General features: G+C 44.8%; 2 pseudogenes; both read left to right on the forward strand.

Annotated features, from left to right (window-relative positions):
* Positions 1–885: 885 nt before the first annotated feature.
* Positions 886–7459, forward strand: LOC9271344 (uncharacterized; annotated as a pseudogene).
* Positions 7460–9050: 1591 nt separating this feature from the next.
* On the forward strand, positions 9051–12149 carry LOC107279406 (uncharacterized; annotated as a pseudogene).
* The last annotated feature ends 7978 nt before the right edge of the window (positions 12150–20127 follow it).

Consider the following 20127-nt stretch of genomic DNA (forward strand, 5'->3'; position numbering starts at 1 on the left):
AACACCGTGGAAGATTTCCTTAGTGTATGCAGATAATGTCCGTGTATGCGCGGGTATGCCATGTCGATATGTGGCGCATATCGAAGGGTAAGGGGTATACCTAACCTGTAACCCTGACACAAACCTTAACTCTTTTTTTATCTATCTTTTTTCTCTATTTCCAAGCCCTAACTTTGAGTTCTTCTGCTTTGACTGAAATATGAGAAGTTTTTTTGCTCATCATTGAGGACTATGAGATTGGATTGAAATGTTGATGTATTTGATGAATTGATTGTGAATTTGATGAAGTAAATGTGAATTTCATGAATTTGATGTGTTATGTACCATTTTTGTGTCAAACTGAGTTGTTGAAGGGGTCTATGTCAAGTTGTGGCTAGGCCGGAACGGGTATGATGGGCTGCCCGTGCCTTCGGGCTGGCCCGGCACGGCCCGACCCTTATTGTGCTGTGCCTGGGCCACAGGTGAAGCACGTGGGCTGGCACGGCATGACCCGGCGTGTAGATCGGGCCATGCCGGCCCAACAAATCTTGGCCCGGGCATGACCAGGGCCGGGACTTGCTGTGCCGGGTGGTCCATATGGCAAACTATAGTACGGGGTGTATGCGCGCCCGTAACTATGGGTGTGTGCGCGAGTATATGGGCTATTGCGCTTGTATTGTGTTCCCAAGGAAAAAATAAAAAATCTAATTAAACGTACTCTTATACAAATCCTTTTTCTTGGACTAATAACTCTCATACGATTCAGAGTTCAGATACAGTTTATGTTTACGGAAATATCTGTCGTGTTAGATCGCAACATTTATTACATACATGTTCTAATTATAATCACATAATTAAACTGGTCGCCGAGATAGAACAGCAAAGACGATCTGCCAGTCTGCCACCATGGGTTCAAGAAGCTGCGTCGCCGAAGCTAATGGCTCGACGTCGACCATCGTCGCGGCGGCGAAGCCCACCGGCCATCACATCCTCAAGATCGACGGCTACTCCCGGACTAAGGCCATGGTCGCCGCCGGCGACAGCATCGACTCCTGCCGCTTCCACGTCGGCGACCACGCGTGGCGCATCAGGTACTACCCCAATGGCACCGACCGCAGCAACCAGAATCCCGACGCCATATCCGTCATGCTCGAGCTGCAGGACGCCACCGCCGCCGCCGGCCGCAACGGCGCCGCCGTCAAGGCGCAGTTCGTGTTCAGCCTGCTCGACGAGGAGGCGCACCTACCGCAGCAGCGTGCACAGCTTCCCTTCCTCCGACGGATTCAAGAATTGGGGATTCCTCCGATTCATCACCCACGGCGACCTCGACAAGTCGGAGCACCTCGTCGACGACGGCTTCGCCGTCCGGTGCGACGTCACCGTCATGGGCGGCATCGAGCTCCGCGTCGAGCCGGCGTCCCTCCTCGCCGTGCCGGAGCCGGACTTGCACCGCCACCTGGGCCGCCTCCTCTCCACCGGGGACGGCGCGGACGTCACGTTCAGGGTGGCCGGTGGCGAGGCGTTCGCCGCGCACAGGTGCGTGCTCGCCGCCCGGTCGCCGGTGTTCAGGGCCGAGCTATATAGCCGTGGCGGATTCCTAAGACCGGCCGCCGCCGGAAGGCCCGAAACACGCGTCGTCGACGTCGACGACATGGACGCCGGAGCGTTCAGGGCGCTGCTGCACTTCGTGTACACCGACACGCTGCCGGAGATGGCGTAGGCGGACGTGCCGGGCATGGCGCGGCAGCTGATCGCGGCGGCTGACAGGTACAAAGTGGAGAGGCTGAAGCTGGTCTGCGAGGACAAATTAAGCAGGCGTGTTGACGCAAGCGTGACGCCGACTGATTCAGCAGCTACATGTGATATGCCACAGCGTTATCCGTGGTTTAAGGGGATCTTTTTGAAGTTAGTAGCTGGTTGTTTGTTCTTTTAAAGTTTGTTTTCACTCACATAAATAACGGCTGTGGCTCTTTTTCTACCCCCAGAATTACATGATCTAGGTGCGAACTGCGAGCAGGGTTTGAAATTTCATTTCGAAATTTCGGTAATTTCGTGCCCCCCACCGGCAAGCTCGTTTATCGCCCAAAATTTTCAGTCTTTTACAACTTTTTGTGAATTTGGTCGTGTTTTATTTAAATCCATTCAAAATTAGTCAAAATTTCAAATAATTTAAGCCAAAAAAATTCGAAATTTCTGTAATTTCAATCCCCCGGCAGAAAGATCAATTTCGAAATTGAAAACCCTAGATGCGAAGGCTCAGTTCTTTGAAAATTGCACATCTGGGAGTTTCATCATACTGTAGAGACTTCAGCGCTGATACAAGGATGGCCGATACAAAACAGTTTTTTGTTATTCATGATTGTGAGTTCCACAATGCGATAGATGGTCAACACCACCTACCTTGTGTGCTAAAATTGTATACTTGTGAAATGATAATTACGCAATCTTTTAAATATGAAAAAAAAATAAATATATGTCCAAAAGTTAGTAATGTCAAACATTACGAATTGCGAGATTGCAATGCACTACTAAAAAATCGTTTTTTCAGACAACCAAAAATAGTTTTTTTTCAGGTGGGGGAAAGATCCACCTCTGTAAGCAAAGAATCTATTTTCGTAGACGAAAGACGTTCTCACCCCCGTTGCCATTTTCGTAGGCGGCCGTTTAGTTCCGAGGGACCTATCCACCTGAAAAAAAAATATCCACGTTTGTGAAAATGGTTTTTTTGGTAGAGGTACGTACCGTAGTATGTAGGGACTCTTTAGACAGCTATTGAATATATTTTAGTTTTGAGCCGTAGTTTGTGATAGTAGATGTTTCATTTGACGTATCCTTGAAACTAGGGGATTCTTTGGGTAGCTGTTAGATATTTTCGTTTTGAGCCATGATGTGTTAGAGCTGGGTTTTTTTTTCTGGTGGGTGTCCTAAGGATCTTTTGCCCATACATGCAATTGCACTAGTTTCTTGTATGCAGTTTAAACCTATAAACAAAATGGTTAGACATATTGTGATAATATAAGTCCATATACAAACGTACATGGATAATTTCGATTTACATCTATAGGAATAAATATAACTAAATTTGTTCAGAAACGATCTTGTCAGTTTTTCCTTACACTGCCGAAGAAATGATCTTTAGTACCGGTTAAAAACCTTCTTTAGGCCCTGTTTTTTTTCAGTTTGGGATTATTATAATCTAGATTATTGAGTCAGATTACTATAAGCTAGATTGTTATAATCTGTAGTAGAATAATCGGTTAGTTGTTTCTTTCTTAGATTATTAGAGCCTAGATTATTAGTTTGCAAGTCTAAAGAGGGAGTGGGGTGGCATGGTGGGTAATTTTTCACCCAATAATCTGGAAAAAGCTCACCTAAATGAGCTTATCGGATTATAATAAGCTGGGCTCCAGATTATAATAAGCTACTTCAATAAGTTGTCTGTTTCTTTCAGCTTACTCTCAATAATCTGGATTATAATAATCCCAAGCTGAAAAAAATAGGGCCTTAGTACCATTTGTAGAAACCGAGACTAAAGATCTCAAACGATCCTTAATACCGGTTAAAAACCCCCATTTAGTACCGGCAGTAGCAACCGAGAACCGGTACTAAAGATGCATACTAAGTTAAAAAAATATGTGTGATTCGAACGAAATATCTCTCACCTGAGCCCTTACGCGTGTGACCATCCCCCTACAATACACATCTAACTTGTATAAAGATGCTTTCGTTTTGAATTAACCTTGGAGATATCTTTAGTACTGGTTGATAACACCAACCGGTACTTAAAAATATCTTTAGTATGAATTGGTGTTACCAACCGATACTGAAGATATATTTTTAGTATCGGTTAGTGATACCAATCAGAACTAAAGATGTTTCTAGTGACTTGGGCGTGACTTGGGCTTTTAGAACCAGTACTAAACTATCTTTAATACAGGTTGTTAATCTAGTCGGGATAATTGTGTTTTGGGGCTTAGCATAAAAAAATCGTTTCTCTAGTATTGTTAATTACTTTCTGTTTATTTTTAAAATCATATGCATGCATTAGGCTGGAAGACTATTTCTCTCACATACACTAGCGAGCGAATTAGAAAACACCTTATCAAAGTAGTGGTGGCTCACTACTACGAAAACCATTTTTCGTGGCGGTCATTTTAGGTTTTCGCTGGTAGAATTTAGAGCCGCCACAAAGTAAAGGCCAGTGAAGATCAAGATCTTCGCTAGCGGTTATCGACCGGCAGTGAAAATTTATTTTCGCTGGCGGTCGTCTTAAGCCAGCCGCCAGCAAAGATACATTTTTGCTGGCAGTTATCTTCCACCGACCGCCAGCAAAAATTCATTTTCACTGGCGGCTGTGTTAAATCGACCGCCAGCAAAAATAAAAACCATGTAGCTGCCCTAGCCGCCAGCGAAGAGGAAATTTGAAAAGCAAAAATATATATAAAAAAGCACTGCTCCGTCCACCTCCATCAATGCTCCATCCATAAATCCACATAAATTTACATGAACAATTTACAGCAAAAAATTTCCATTCACCCAAGCATTGAAGCATCACAAATATCAACACATTAACAAAAAATTTGAACACCAAGCATCAATCCAAATATAGTGCTTCACAAATATCATCACAAATATTACAAACATCACAAATACAGAGAACCATCGCCGCTGGCGTCGTCGCACTCGAGGTTGTCATCGTCGTCCATGAAGTCCCCTCCACCATCACCGCCGCCGCTAACGAGCCCCGTCGGCCTCAACCGCCTCCGCTTCGACGCCGCCGGTGTCGAGCCCCGCCGCAGCTTCCACCGCCTCCGCCTCGACGACGCTACTACAGAGCCCCGTAGGCCTCCACCACCTCCGCCTCGCCACCAGCGCTGCAAAGCCACGCCACGCCAGATCTGAGAAAGGGAGAGGGGGTGGTGGCGGCGGGGGAAGGGGAGTAGTGAGGAGCGGTGGAGAGAGACCTGTGGAGATGTCGCCTCGCGCCTCCCCGTCCCGAGTGCCGCCACCCGGGCCACCCACGCCCGAGCTCGCCGCCGTCCTCTCCTCCGTCGCCCGCGCCCGAGTGCCGCTGCCCACGCCCAACCTCGCTGCACGCGCCCCGAGCTTGGACCGCCCCGAGCTCACCGCCGCCCTCTCCTCCGTCGCCCGCGCCCATGCGTTGCCACCCACGCCCGAGCTTGCCGCCCACGCCCCGAGATTGGACCACCCCAAGCTCATCACCACCCTCTCCTCCGATCGCCCGTGTCCGCCAGTGCTGCCACCTGTGGATCTGAGGGAGGAGGTGTTGGATCTGGAGGGACAAGGGAGGAGGAGAGGGTTGGATATGGAGGGAGGAGGAGAGAGGATAAGGACGGGTAGGTGGATGCGCGCGCTGATTTTTTGATGGCGTGATTTTTTAGGCTGCACTCTCCATTATCCGCCAGTGAAAATGGTAACAAGTCCGCCAGCAAAAATAGGGCTATTTTTTCTGGCGGTCTTCTTAACCTACCGCCAGCGAAAATCTGCCAAGTTAAGAGGGCCGACAGCGAAAATACCATATCTCCGCTGGCGGCCGGTTTAAGGCGACCGCTAGTGAAGATGAGTTTCCGCTAGCGGCCCGTGACCCCCGACCCCCGCGAATTTCTGCGCTGGCGGTTTTTTCACTTAGCCGCTATGAAAAATATTTTCCAAACGCCATGAAAAATCGTTTTTCTAGTAGTGGCTGTTGGTGAGCCACCACTACCTAGATGTTGATTCGATGGCATTCCATTCTTCCATCTCCCAAAATCTGTCTTGCCTATTCCTTTTTCTCTTCCTTATTAGGGAGCTTCAATTCACCATCTTTCTCCTACCGGCTGGCGAGATATCAGCGTTGTGCGATAGCCACCGGACAGGAAACAGATGAGCTGCCCTCAGTTGGAAATTTGAGATTTTTAGAAAATTTGGAAGCTGAGGTTAATTATGAATTGAAACTTTTCAGAGATTTGTGCATAAAAATATTTTAGTTTCTTGTTGAAAGTTTTTAGAGTTGAATCTTTCAGATTATGAATTGAAAGTTGGGAAAATTGAGTTCTAACTTTTTGATCTTGAATTGATAGTTTTGCAAATGGAGTTGAATATTTTTTTTTTATTATGATAACTCAAAATTATGCTAATTGAATTGAAAGTTTTGCAATCAAAACGAAAGTTTTGTGAATTTCAGAATATTAACTGAAGGTTTTACTAAACAGCGTTGAAAATTTTAGGCCACAATCAGAAAGTCTTTTGAGTTTCTGTGTATATTAAGTTTGGATTAATCAAATTGCTTAGGTTCCACGTCAAAAACTAATGCGTATGTGTATTGTCAGAAGCAGCCCCGCCTTATATCGGAGTTGGAGTTGGACTCAAACCACTTTTAGGAACAACAAAGTTAATTACATGGCCATACACATACCCAATCACAAAACAAATCGATTGATTAATTGCACGTTCACATCTCGATCGCCATGTCTACCAAGAAATCCGGCGCCGCCGACGTCCAGCCATCGCCGTCGTCGTGCTCGACCATCGTCGTCACCGAGGCGAGCGGCCACCACGTCCTCAAGATCGATGGTTACACGAGGACGACGATGATGGTCGCCACCGGCGAACACCTCGACTCCGGCGAGTTCCACGTCGGCGGCTACGCCTGGCATCTCCGGTACTACCCCAACGGCTACGACCAGGAGTTCTCGAGCTCGATATCCTTCGCTCTCGTCCGGACCGCCGGCGCCGGCGACAATGTCCGTCTCCATGCGAGAGCCAAGATCAGCTTGCTCGACCTCGCCGGCGAGCCGGTGGCACGGTACAGCCAACCCGTCGACAAGTGTTCCACCTCCAAGGCAAGCGATCCATGGGTTTGCAAGAGCTTCATCGAGAGGGATGAGCTGGAGAAGTCCGGCCATGTCGTCGGCGACCGCCTCGCCGTCCGGTGCGACCTCACCTTCAACGTGCAGGACCGCCTGGTGAGGGAGCTCGTCGCCGTGCCGCCGCCCCTCCTGCGCCGCCACATCGGCGAGCTCCTCGGCGACGCCAGGACGTCCGACGTGAGGTTCAAGGTCGGCGGCGAGACGTTCCCGGCGCACCGGTGCGTCCTCGCGGCGCGGTCGCCGGTGTTCAGGGCGGAGCTCCTCGGCCCCATGAGGGAGCACGCCGCGACGACCATCCGCGTCGACGACATGGACGCCTCCGTGTTCGCCGCTCTGCTGCGCTTCGTCTACACCGACGAGCTGCCGGAGCTGGACGGCGGCAGCGCGGCGGCGATGGCGCAGCACCTGCTGGTGGCGGCGGACAGGTACGACATGGAGAGGCTGAAGAAGGTGTGCGAGGACAGGATGGTCAGGCACCTCGACGTCGGCACGGCGGCGACGTCGCTGGCGTTGGCCGAGCAGCACGATTGCCCTGAGCTCAAGAAGGCCATCCTGAGGTTCATGGCGTCGCCGGCGAGGTTGAAGGCGGTCATGGCGAGCGATGGGTATGAGCACCTGGTGACAAGCTTCCCCTCCATAGCCACGGAGATTCTTGCAATGTTTGCTGCACATTGAGTTCCTAGCTAGCGCATAGAGGATTTTTGGAACGGTAGAGTATTATTAGGCATTAGATGCTTTACTAAGATCTGTGCCATTGTAAAATTTTAATATAAAATCATGCTTTGTAATCGGCGAAGTGAGCCTAACTACTAGTTAGATTTTTTATGATAAAACTTATCTATCTCGGAAATGCTGGCGATCGGGCACCCAATGCGTGCCGATTCCATCCTCCCACGCACGTGCCCATTGCTACAAACCGCCGGCATATCACGGAAACGCCTTATCAGGTGGATCCGTTTCATTTTTTTGTTTCATTAACAATGTTTCAGCTAGTGCACTCGTGATATTTCTCTATGTGTAGATTAAATATTGCAGTGGACTTTTGATACTGTTTAATAATTTCATCTTGATGGATACGTGGTTTGTTGATGTACACGGGGTTTAAGTGTTGCAATGAGTTTAAATCGTTTGTTGCATACGTTGAACTAAATTGTTTCATCTAGTGATCTGATCGTGTTTCACTTTTTTTAAGAACTGAAACATTCTTTCGCTATTTGCTAAAACATTATTTTTATATAGGTTGAAACATCGTCAGATTTTTTTTGGAAACCGTTGTTTCATACGTTGTAGCAAAATATTTCATGAGGTGATTTGGTTGTGTTTCAGCTTTTTAAAAGATTGAAAATTATTTATCTATTAAATGAAACATTTTCGATCTATTGAGTGAAACAACGTCCGATTTTGGTAATTTTACCAACTTGAACAAATTTTTGGCATTTGGCAAAATTTGTTAAGGTTTATTTTGGCTATAATCTGAATAGCCTCTATGTTATCTACAGAGGATAAATACATATGCTTTTGCGTTACAAAATAACTTCTATGACAAATATGGCACGTAAAAATTGATAGTTTATTATGTTATTGGTGAGTGCTCGTGCATTATGAGTGTCAGCGTTTTACTGTATAGTTCTCAAAAAAAAATATATTACCAGTGGGACCCATGCATGCGGGAGGAAAATTATTACCGATCAAGACGTACTCTAATCAGGGTTGGAAATTTTGGACCGAAATTTCGGTGACCCCCGATACGATATTAATTCAGTCGAAATTTTTGAATTTTTCAATTTTTTCATGAATTTGGATAATATTTGTTCAAATTCAACTAAATTTTGTTCAAAATTTCGGAAATTTCGGACCGAAATTTCCGAAATTTCTGAAATTTCGGGATTTCGGTGACCCCTGATAGAAACCCCTGAACCGATAGAGTGAACCCTGACTCTAATAGGAATCCTTTCCTTTGCACGTTTCAGGGTTCGATCTGAGAGAGTTTATATTCTGGAAATCTTTGTCATGTAATTTAAATCGCAACATCTGTTGCTTACAGAGATAAGATCGGAGTCTCCTCCATGTTCTAGTTAATCACATAACCAACTAGTCGTCGTCTCACCGATCGATAGAGAACAGCAAAGACGATCTCTGCGACCATGGCGGCGTCGTCGTCTGCGGCGGCTTCAACCAGCTGCGCCGTCGCAGCCGAAGCTAATGGCTCAACGTCGACGATCGTCGCGACGACGAAGCCCACCGGCCACCACATCCTCAAGATCGACGGCTACTCTCGGACTAAGGCCATGGTCGCCGCCGGCGACAGCATCGACTCCTCCCGCTTCCACGCCGGCGATCACGCGTGGCGCATCAGGTACTACCCCAATGGCACCGACCGCAGCAACCAGAATCCTGACGCCATATCCGTCATGCTCGAGCTGCAGGACGCCGCCGCCGGCCGCAATAATGGCGCCGCCGCCGCCGCCGCCGTCAAGGCGAAGTTCGTGTTCAGGCTGCTCAACAAGGACGGCGAGCCGGTGCCGTCGCGCACCTACCGCAGCAGCGTGCACAGCTTCCCTTCCTCCGACGGATTCAAGAATTGGGGATTCCTCCGATTCATCACCCACGGCGACCTCGAGAAGTCGGGGCACCTCGCCGACGACGGCTTCGCCGTCCGGTGCGACGTCACCGTCATGGGCGGCATCGAGCTCCGCGTCGAGCCGGCGTCGTCCCTCGCCGTGCCGGAGCCGGACATGCACCGCCACCTCGGCCGCCTCCTCTCCGCCGGGGACGGCGCCGACGTCACGTTCAGGGTGGCCGGCGGCGAGGCGTTCACCGCGCACAGGTGCGTGCTCGCCGCCCGGTCGCCGGTGTTCAAGGCCGAGCTATATAGCCGTGGCGGATTCCTAAGGCCCGCCGCCGCCGGAAGGCCCGGAACACGCGTCATCGACGTCGACGACATGGACGCCGGAGCGTTCGGGGCGCTGCTGCACTTCGTGTACACCGACACGCTGCCGGAGATGGCGTCGGCGGACGTGCCGGCCATGGCGCGGCAGCTGATCGCGGCGGCTGACAAGTACAAAGTGGAGAGGCTGAAGCTGGTCTGCGAGGACAAATTAAGCAGGCGTGTCGTCGCCGACGACACTAGCATGACGCCGACGCCGATGTCGACGCCGACGACGATGACTGATTCGACGACGACCGGTGATGATCCACAGCGTAGGCAGCGACGTGCACGGTTTTTGGGGAAATTCGTGAAGTTTGGAGCATGTTTTTCTGATCGGTATTTTTTGCCATTAATTTAGTAGCTTATGTTATACTCCTGTTTAGAATGCTTCATGATCGTGAGTTCGTCAGGAGAAATTTTCCGGTCTTAAGAAAAGGTTTCGAGGTACCTAATTTTGTACTAAAAAATAATATTGTGAAACTATATATTGTAAATCTAAAGTAGACCACTAGTTTTTCTTAAAGTAAAAAACTTTCAAATGTTACTATATTATATTTTTTTAACTAGATTGTGACCACACTGTAACTTATATGTATTTTGTAACCCTTCGTAAAAAAAAAACCCAATCCTAGCTAGGGTTTTTTTTTAATGGAGTAGTACATAATTATTCAAAAACCCATGTGGGACAATTGGCTATGCGCGCCTGTGCGCATAAGGTCATCGGTTCGATCTTTCCTCACACGACGTGGTTTTGTTTCCCTCCCCCTCGAATGAATCTCATCACAATCCGGCAGCCCAGAAATAGAATGATTTTTCCGCAAAATTCTGTCGACAACTATATAGCGATTCCTTGGATGAATTATGGATTGGTAAAGCTACCTTAGCAAAATTTCAAATCCTACTATGATCCTAGAGAAAGCAAATGTTGGTGTTCTACCAAAATTTTATCTGAAGATGAACTATAGAGGATACCTGGTACTTGACTATTTGTGTGGCAGTTATAACCACTTTCATATAAAGGAGAAAATAAACGTACATCGCCACGCAAAACTACATCCATCGATCTATTGCATCCTCGGTCACCTTAATCATGTGTACGATTGGTTCTCACCCTCACACCGCCAAGAAGAAACCCGGCGACGCCGCCGTCGTGCCGTCACCGTTGGCTAGCTACCACGTCCTCAAAATCGATGGTTACACGAGGACGACGGTGATGATTGCCACCGGCAAACACCTTGACTCCGACGAGTTCCAAGTCGGCGGCTACACATCGCATCTCTGGTACGCGCTCCGAGCCTCCGACTGCATCCTCGTCACCGGCGCAGGGTTTTCAATTTCGAAATTGTATATTATGCCGGGGGTTACCGAAATTTCGAAAATTTCAAGCCAAAATTATTTGAAAATTTGACTGAATTTGAATAATTTTGAATTTTGAACAAAATTTGACCAAATTCACAAAAAACTGTAAAAAACTGAAAATTTCGGACGAAATTTGAGCATGCCGGTGGGGGGCGAAATTTCAAACCCTGCGCCAGCGTCCATGTCAACGCGAGTGTCAAGATCAGCTGCTCGATCTCGCCGGCGAGCGGGTGGCACGGTACAGCCAATCCGGCGACAAGTGTTCCATCTCCAAGAAGACCGATCGATGGGTTTGCAATAGCTTCATCAAGAGGGATGAGCTGGAGAAGTCCGGCCATGTCGTCGGCAACCGCTTCGCCATCCGGTGCGACCTCACCTTCAACGTGCAGGACCTCCGCGTGAGGGGGCTCGTCGCCGTGCAGCTCCCGCCGCCCGTCCTGGGCTGCCACCTCGCCGAGCGCCTCCTGTTCGACGACGAGACGGCCGACGTGAGGTTCAGGGTCCGCGGCGAGACGTTCCCGGCGCACCGGTGCGTCCTCGCGGAGCGGCGTCGCCGGTGTTCAGGGCGGAGCTCCTCGGCTCCTCCATGAAGGAGCACGCCGCGAGGACCATCCGCGTCGACGACATGAAGGTCCCCGTGTTTGCCGCGCTGCTCTACTTCGTCTACACCGACGAGCTGCCGGAGATGGAGGACGACGAGCGCACGGTGATTATGGCGCCGCACCTTCTCGTCCCGGCGGACAGGTACGACATGGACAGGCTAGCTGAAGAAGGTGTGCGAGGACAAGATGGTGAGGCACCTCGACGTCGGCACGGTGGCGACGTCGCTGGCGTTGGCCGAGCTCCATGGCTGCCCGCGGCTCAAGGAGGCCATCTTGAGGTTCCTCGTCGTGTCGCCGCCGGAGAAGTTGAAGACGGTCATGGCGAGCGAGGAGTACCAACATGTGATCACGGATTTCCCCTCCATAGCCACGGAGATTGTTCTTGCCATGCTCGCCGCAAATTCGGCTTAGCAAGCGAATTGACAGTGGAGATGAGGAGATAGGACTGTAGGAGCTGACACAAAGGCAGCTTAATTAGTGGACTAGTCTGACTCAACTCGTTAAATTCTGATCATGAAATTGGGCTACGTCCTAGTTAAATATTCTCCCGTTTCATATTACAAGTCGTTTAATTTTTTTTCTATTCAAACTTTGTTAAGTTTGATTAATTTTATAGAAAAACTAGTAACATATATATGAAATATCAAATTAGTATCATTAAATCTAAAATTAAATGTATTTTGATAATATGTTTGTTCTTCGTTCAAATTAGTACTATATTTTCTATAAAGTTCATCAAACTAAAAAAGTTTGACCAGAAAAAAGTCAAACGACTTATAATACTCATTCCATTCCAAAATATAAGAGATTTTGGATGGATTTGATACATCCTAGTACTAGGAATTTAGACTGTCTAGATTCGTAGGATGTGCCACATCCTTCAAAAATCCTTTATATTAGAGATTTGCTACCATCCAGCACTTTGTACCGAGAGGTACCAGTACCAGGTGGTACTGAAACTAATCCAGCTGTCCAACTTGAGGGGGTAGGACCCGGAATGAGCGAGAGAGAACAACCCCATCGCGCGAGCCCTATCTTCTTCCTCGCACCGCCGCATTCTCATCATCCAACCCCATCGCTCTTTTTATCCTCTCTTCGCCACGACTAATGGAGCACCACCGCCACATCAGGTATCTCCATGACCACCGACGACCTGGAGCACAACCTGCGCTGTCACCAGAACCTTGGCTGTAACCGCCGCCACCATATATCGAGGGAATCAGATCAATAAGGACGAGAGATTTAGGCAATGCAATATTGCCGTTCACACGCGAAAATACAGTATTGCCCTTCCACCTCTCTCAATAGTGCTGGTACCATCGCATGGACAAAAATGTACCTGGAGGTACTAGACCTTGCTGTCCATTCGATCGGACAAAATCAAGGGCCTAGATTTGGTACCGGGCTGCCTGCTGGACGGTAGCAACTCTTGTATTTATGTGTATGCCCTTATGCTTCTTCTGTTCTTCAGTTCTACATGCAGGCACACCTTCTTCTGCTATGCACTTTTGGGAGTAGGAGGCATGGGGACTGTGTGTAAAATGCACCTCCTCCTCTTCTGACTCATTATCCACAAGAATGGCGAGCCTACATCATCTACATGGTGTCAAGAGCGTCGGTTCCGCAGTTTGGCCTTCGGGAACGGGAGACTTCAGCTGGTGCTACTTCACCTTCTTCACATGGATCATTTCTGTGGAGAACTTTCCTGGAGGAGACAACATCCCTGCACGGCCGCTCCGCGTTGCCAGACGACCAACCTTTTGCATTTCCACCGTGCTGAATTATATTGCCCAACATCGAGTACAGGATGATCAGTTCGTGTAACAGAGAGTAGTCATGGCTTAATTGATCCCATTACTATTGGATTGTTCAGATAGAACATCACTTGTTTGTGATGAGAGCTAGGGTATATTGGCTTTTGTGACTGAATATGAGACAACCCATGGTTTAACTGTATTTTCAAATTGTGAGTATATACCTAGTTATAATAATTCGATTCATATCTATACCTATCAACAAAACAACTCAAATTTAACTTTATTTCACAATCCATGATTACATACCTAACTAATTATATGTATGGATGCTATATACCTAGAATCAAAATCTAACAAAAACAAGTTCAAATTCAGTACAAACATGCTTTGAACTAGTTAGTAAAGTAGTTAATGTTAATACCTAAGTAATTGAAAAAGTTTCATACTCATTTGAATTGGATATATACTCAATTTCAACAATGGTGCCCAGGCACCATGGAGCACCAAACAAATTTACCGTATATATATATATATATATATATATATATATATATATATATATATATATATATATATATATATATATATATATATATATATATATATATATGTGTGTGTGTGTGTGTGTGTGTGTGTGTGTGTGTGTGTGTGTGCGCGCGCGCGCGCGCGCGCGCAGCAGGGAATTGAATAGGATCATTTCGTCATATCTTTTGCTAGTAATAGAAGAGCTAGGCTAGGTTATATTATATATAGCTAGCTGTCCACGCATTTGTAAAGCAATAACGAAAACATAAGTGCGTTGTGGTGTACGCATAGTAAGGGACTGTTTGATATATAGCTCCAGCTCAACTTTTTCTAGAGATGAAGTCCAGCCAAACAGTTTTAGCTCAACCTAGCTAAAATGAGAGTGGAGCTGGCCGGTGGAGTACTCTCACAAAATGAATTAAAGAGGTGGAGCTGGGTTTAGGCTGCTCCACAACTCCACTCCAGACCCATCCTATAGCTAAATTTAATTTAGAAGTTGGAGCTCTTTCAAATAGACCCTAGGTCCAATAAAATTCTGCTCTCCTTATAACCGTCTTGGACCACCATATACGTTGTTATTTCTTGCATATGGGTAGCTACTAATGTAGTAGTACTCCCTCCATCTCTAAATATTTGACGCCGTTGACTTTTTTAAATATGTTTGATCATTCATCTTATTCAAAAAAATTAAGTAATTATTAATTGTTTTCCTATCATTTGATTCATTGTTAAATATACTTTTATATATGCATATAGTTTTACATATTTCATAAAAGTTTTTGAATAAGACGAACGGTCAAACATGTTTAAAAAAGTTAACGGCGTCAAACATTTAGGGAAGGAGGGAGTATATCTAGACATACATGCTTCCCATATATATGCACTGGGGTCATCCACATGTACTAGTGTTGTTAGGACTTGGAGGCATCGCGGGATGGTGCAAAACATGCTAATCGTGCAAATGGCCTTACGTCCATGATAATGGTGAGGCTGCATCGCCATCGGGAGCACGAGACTACAGTTGATATCGCGTAGCTTCTTCCTGGGGCTCATTGCTGCAGCTCATTTGCCGGGAGGAGACAGTATCTCCAACTATGTATGCCCGTCATCGTGAGGCTGTGAACCGCGCTTGTACCGTGCCGATCGAAAGCCGATTATTGCAACTGTTAGCGTTTGATTTAATTTGTTGCATGAATGTGTGCCAGGGTTTCACGACATTGTACTTAACTAACTTGGCCCATTACATGACCTTCTGTTTTTGTTTATTACTTTCTCAAAATTTATTTGAGTCAAATAAAAATTTGTCCAACTGCAGTGAAATTTGTGCAGATTTCAAAGTATATATATTTAGACATTAATTTACTTTAAAATTTCAAAGGGAATTTCTGTTTCTTATCCTAATACTTACACGTTTATAGAGTAATATGCCATATATTCATCATCCTGTTAGATTTTAAGAAAAAAACTTTTGGTGATTTCATGGGTCACATAGAAAAAATGAGGGACGTCTCCGCAAGGTTGAAAAAAAAAGACTGTTCCTTTATTGGAGAATATTTATGGGTAGCGCAAGTTCATCGGACAACCATGGAGAAATACTCTGAAATGGTACCATAGCTCACCTAAATTAATTGAACTCAGGATACAGTTTGCTAGGCTTAATAGTCACCGAGCTTAAGGCACCCGATGTATTATCAATTGGAGAGATTGCCTATATTTATTCTAACAACCGTGAAATTGGGTTACTTCAAACTCATACATAAATAGTGCATGCATATAGGTATAAATGTACTTCACAAAATTCACCGGCTTTCGGCTGTAGTACTGGCACGTATACTAGGACTAGGAGGCATCGAGAAAATGTGAAACTTACGAAATTCCAGTGTCATTCTGCATCAAAAAGAGTGGGCAGTGTGCATCGGCTCCATGGCAGAGTGATCCATGGTCTCTTCTAACTCCCTTTCTGAAACGCGAGACTAAGGCTGAAGTTGCATCACTTCAGCGCGTCTCTCTTGTTGTGGCGAGATAGCTCTAGTGAGGCTGTGTGAGTTCATGCGCCGGTGTTAACATCGCTCTTGAGATTAAGGCATTCTTTGCTTCCACTGTGCCGCGCTTGACAAAACTTGGGTCTTTTTTGGCCTTGTAGCCGAGTACTTAGTTACTTAATTACTTATATATACTTGTATCGTGTTTCCTGTATATGAGAGTTCAGGCAGGAAACACAATGCAAGTATATATCCGAGTAACACTGCTGGAAAACCCCTAGCTTCTGCTCCGAGTAACACTCACTGACTAGTCATGAATGGTTTTGGTCCTACTAGTTTCTAGGATTTAGCCTCTTTTGTAAATAAAAACAAAAACTAGTAGCTTCTAGGATTACACCCAGTGAGTGTCTATGCATGGTGTATTAGGGTAGATTAAGCGATTGCTTTCGTATTTTCGCACGATATAAGTACTTGTGTTTACGGTGTATCGATTTGTTTTATTTAAGTTGGATCCTAAGAAAAATATGATACGCTGAGTTATCTCTCTGGTGTTCGATGTGCTTCATTTTGAGCATAAAGTTAGGTACTTAGGTTGTAAAAGAGAAAGAACTATGGAGGTTTTCTGCTGATGTACACTTAGGCTGTGTTCTTACCCCAAGTTTCCCAACTCATCTTCCTAGTTTTCCGCGCGCATACTTTTCAAACTGCTAAACGGTGTGTTTTTTACAATTTTTTTTTATAAAAGTTGCTTAAAAAATAAAATTGATCCATTTTTTTTAAAAAATAGCTAATACTTAATTAATCATGCGCTAATAGACCGTTTCGTTTTCAGTGCGCACGGGTTCCCGGTTGGGAACAAGCTCCAGCGAACAGAGCATTATAACACCATGTAGCTCTAGAAAACATGCACACTGGATTTTTTTTTCCTTTTTCCACTTTGTAAGATTGATAAGAAATTAAGAATAAAGTAAACAATATATTCCGGCTCTTTATTCCAGATTCCATCCATATGAACATCTAAATTTTGTTTAAGCACTTTTGGTACCCAGCGCGCGCGAGAATTCATAAGCAAACTCATTCTTTTTAATATATATCATCATTATTTCAATGTCAAAATGCTCTCAAAATAGCGAGCTTATGATGATGGCTTGGCTCTTCATCTAACAGGGATATTGTGCAAATAGGCTCCAGCAAAACACTAAAACGTCTATTGGTTTCTTATCAACCTGAATTAATTTGAGCATAGTACAAGTCAGTTCAACAACCATAAGACATGCCACACTCTGAATTTGTAATAGAGCCCATCTACAACATTGAACTAAGGATGTGTTATGGGTGGGATTGTCAGCATATAGTCCAACACCAACGAGTATAGGGAAACAGTAGCTACACCCATTTATATATGTTGGATCACTAGCTAGTATATACACTGCATGAAATGGTACGTAGAAAATTAAAGCAGCTTAATTATTAGTTGCGTACTTCAACTCAGGCACGTTAAATATTGGTGCCTGAAATTGTGTTACTTCAAACAAGCATTTATAGTTTATATAGGTAGCAATGTGGTATTATATATCTAGCTCCACACTTTTTGATGTTCTACATGTGTATTATTATACTGTAATGTTAGGACTAAGACGCATCGGGATAGTACACATATCCTTTTTAGTTCAGACTTTGCGTCCAAAAGGGTAGTGAGGCTTCTGAGGGGGTCACTAGTGGCGTGAGGGTGAGGCTTCGTGATCTGCTATATCCTCATGATGTGGAACACAAGGTTACAATATGTGTCGCGGCGATATTACCACAGAATAATAGAATTACAAAGGCTTTCTCCGATTATTGCATGCACTGCAGCTCAAAAAGGCTTCTCCGTTGTCGTTGATTCGGAATTTTCCCAAATATTGACGTATAACTGCACCTTCTGTTCTTCTTTAACATTTGTAATTTATTTGAATGCAGTGAAAATCTGTTGAGATTTCAAAATTTTATTTACAAATAAGTTACTTTCAAAATTTCTGAGAATTTCTGTCTGTTACCCAAATATATTTTCCCATTCCGACATACCAGTCATCTGGCTAGTTGCAGCAATTCATGCTAGTTGTGGTCTTGTAGACTTGGGAAATGTCGGGACTGAATCCATTTCTTCAAGAGAAGAGCGCTAAAACAATTCAGATAAGCATGTAACTGATAGTATGATCTACTTCACATGCCCAACGACTCCCATAGTTGAGACCATTGGAAGTAATCATGCACGCCAGCATCTTCTCCACCAGTCATTAAGCTGGTTGCATGTGTTTTTAATTTTGTTTCATCTGATTCTGCATGTAACGGGTGACTAAAATATTCAGAGTTTCAGTCATCCGGTTGTTTGTTATGTTTCCATTTTTTTTTTGGTGGTAGCTCTGACTGTGAGCCGAATTTGGGTCGTTGGATGGCATTTTCAGTAATTGGATCTTGTGATGTCATTGTTTGTTCATGTAATTATCGCCAATAAAAGGAGAAGAATAGACGAGAAAATGTTGCTGAAGTTCGTAGCACAAAATACTATGTTTCCTCTGTTTTTGCTCTGGTTTCTGAAATTCTTCAGTTAACTTTCGCGAATCCGGCAATCGTCAGAAAAACCACATTGCGCGAGAGTGAGTGCTAGTTCATGTGAGATCGAGTGATTTCCTAACAGAGACAAGGAATTCCAGGTGGCACAGGCTTTGATTAATTTGCATTTGCATTTGTTAGCGGGTGCCAACAAGCTACAGCTGCGAGATTACCACGTAGCAACGTTTCAGACAATGTTACGCGTGATTTCAGAGTAGTTTGCCTCTCTACTCAAGTTTCTACTCACAGCTAAGCTACTATGAAGTATTTGCTTTCCTTTTCTAGTTGATTTGCAGCAAGCTGTGTTGGAAATATGTATCCGTTGTTTGGTACGCAAGGATAATTCCTGAACAAGTTAATTTTTTTCAAATAACATTATTTTAATGTTTTGTTGAAATATACTTCCTCCGTATTATATTACAAGTTATTTGACTTTTTTCTTAGTGAAAGGTCTCACCTATTGTAATAGGGAGATAACCTTGTAAGGAAACTAAATTACGTCAGTTAGCAACTTGTTTTTCGAAAAAAACTGGGTCATTTCTATTGAACCATTTCATCTTCTTTTATCTGAAAAGCTGCCTGAATTTTGCCTTTCACTCATTTGTTGCGTTTTGTTGTTCACACATCAATAACTCACAGATCGATAGACATGGACTAATAAATATGAAGAGCACCTAATAGATGGTGCTTGCCATTCAGACGTCTTTCTTCTTCATTTGTCCACTTCAATTCTTACCAGCTAAGGTGGTGTTTGGATCCAAGGACTTAACTTTAGTCCATGTATTTAGACACTAATTTAGAGTATTAAATATAGACTACTTACAAAACTAATTATACAAATGAAAGCTAATTCGTGAGACAATTTTTTTAAGCCTAATTAATCTATAATTAGAGAATGTTTACTGTAGCATCACATAGAGTAATCATGGATTAATTAGGCTTAATAGATTCATCTCGCGAATTAGTCCAAGATTATAGATGAGTTTTATTAATAGTCTATATTTAATATTTATAATTAGTGTCCAAACATCCGATGTGATTGGGATTTAAAAGTTTTAGTCCCATCTAAACAGGGTCTAAACCTAGATGCCTGCACATAAATCTGACAAATTGAAAGAGCTGATGGATCATACTTGACTTTTATTTATGTCTAGAAACTCACTACAAGATCCTAACTTTTACAAGGGGGTTTAAACAGTCGGCCACCTATAGAAACTGTCGGCCATGTATATTCCTGAATGGATACCGTCGGCTATATGTGTGTATGCATATTCGTTAATTAGTTGTAGAGTTGGGAGGTGTCAGGAAGAAAACGTGTTGTCTTGTGGGTGTAGCAGACACGAGATGTTCAACTCAGGTAATGAAATGTGATCTTCACACCGGAGAGATCACGGACGAGTTCATGATTTGGGGCGAGTGAATCATTCATCCCATGTCACACGGCCGAATCATTCGTGGTTGTGTAGCGTCCCAATTAAATTAGGAATGCTAGCAAACCCCAAACAAAATATATACTTTTTGATATCGTACAAA

This window comes from Oryza sativa, chromosome 11 (assembly GCF_034140825.1).
Source record: "Oryza sativa Japonica Group chromosome 11, ASM3414082v1".
NCBI classification, from domain to species: Eukaryota; Viridiplantae; Streptophyta; class Magnoliopsida; order Poales; family Poaceae; genus Oryza; species Oryza sativa.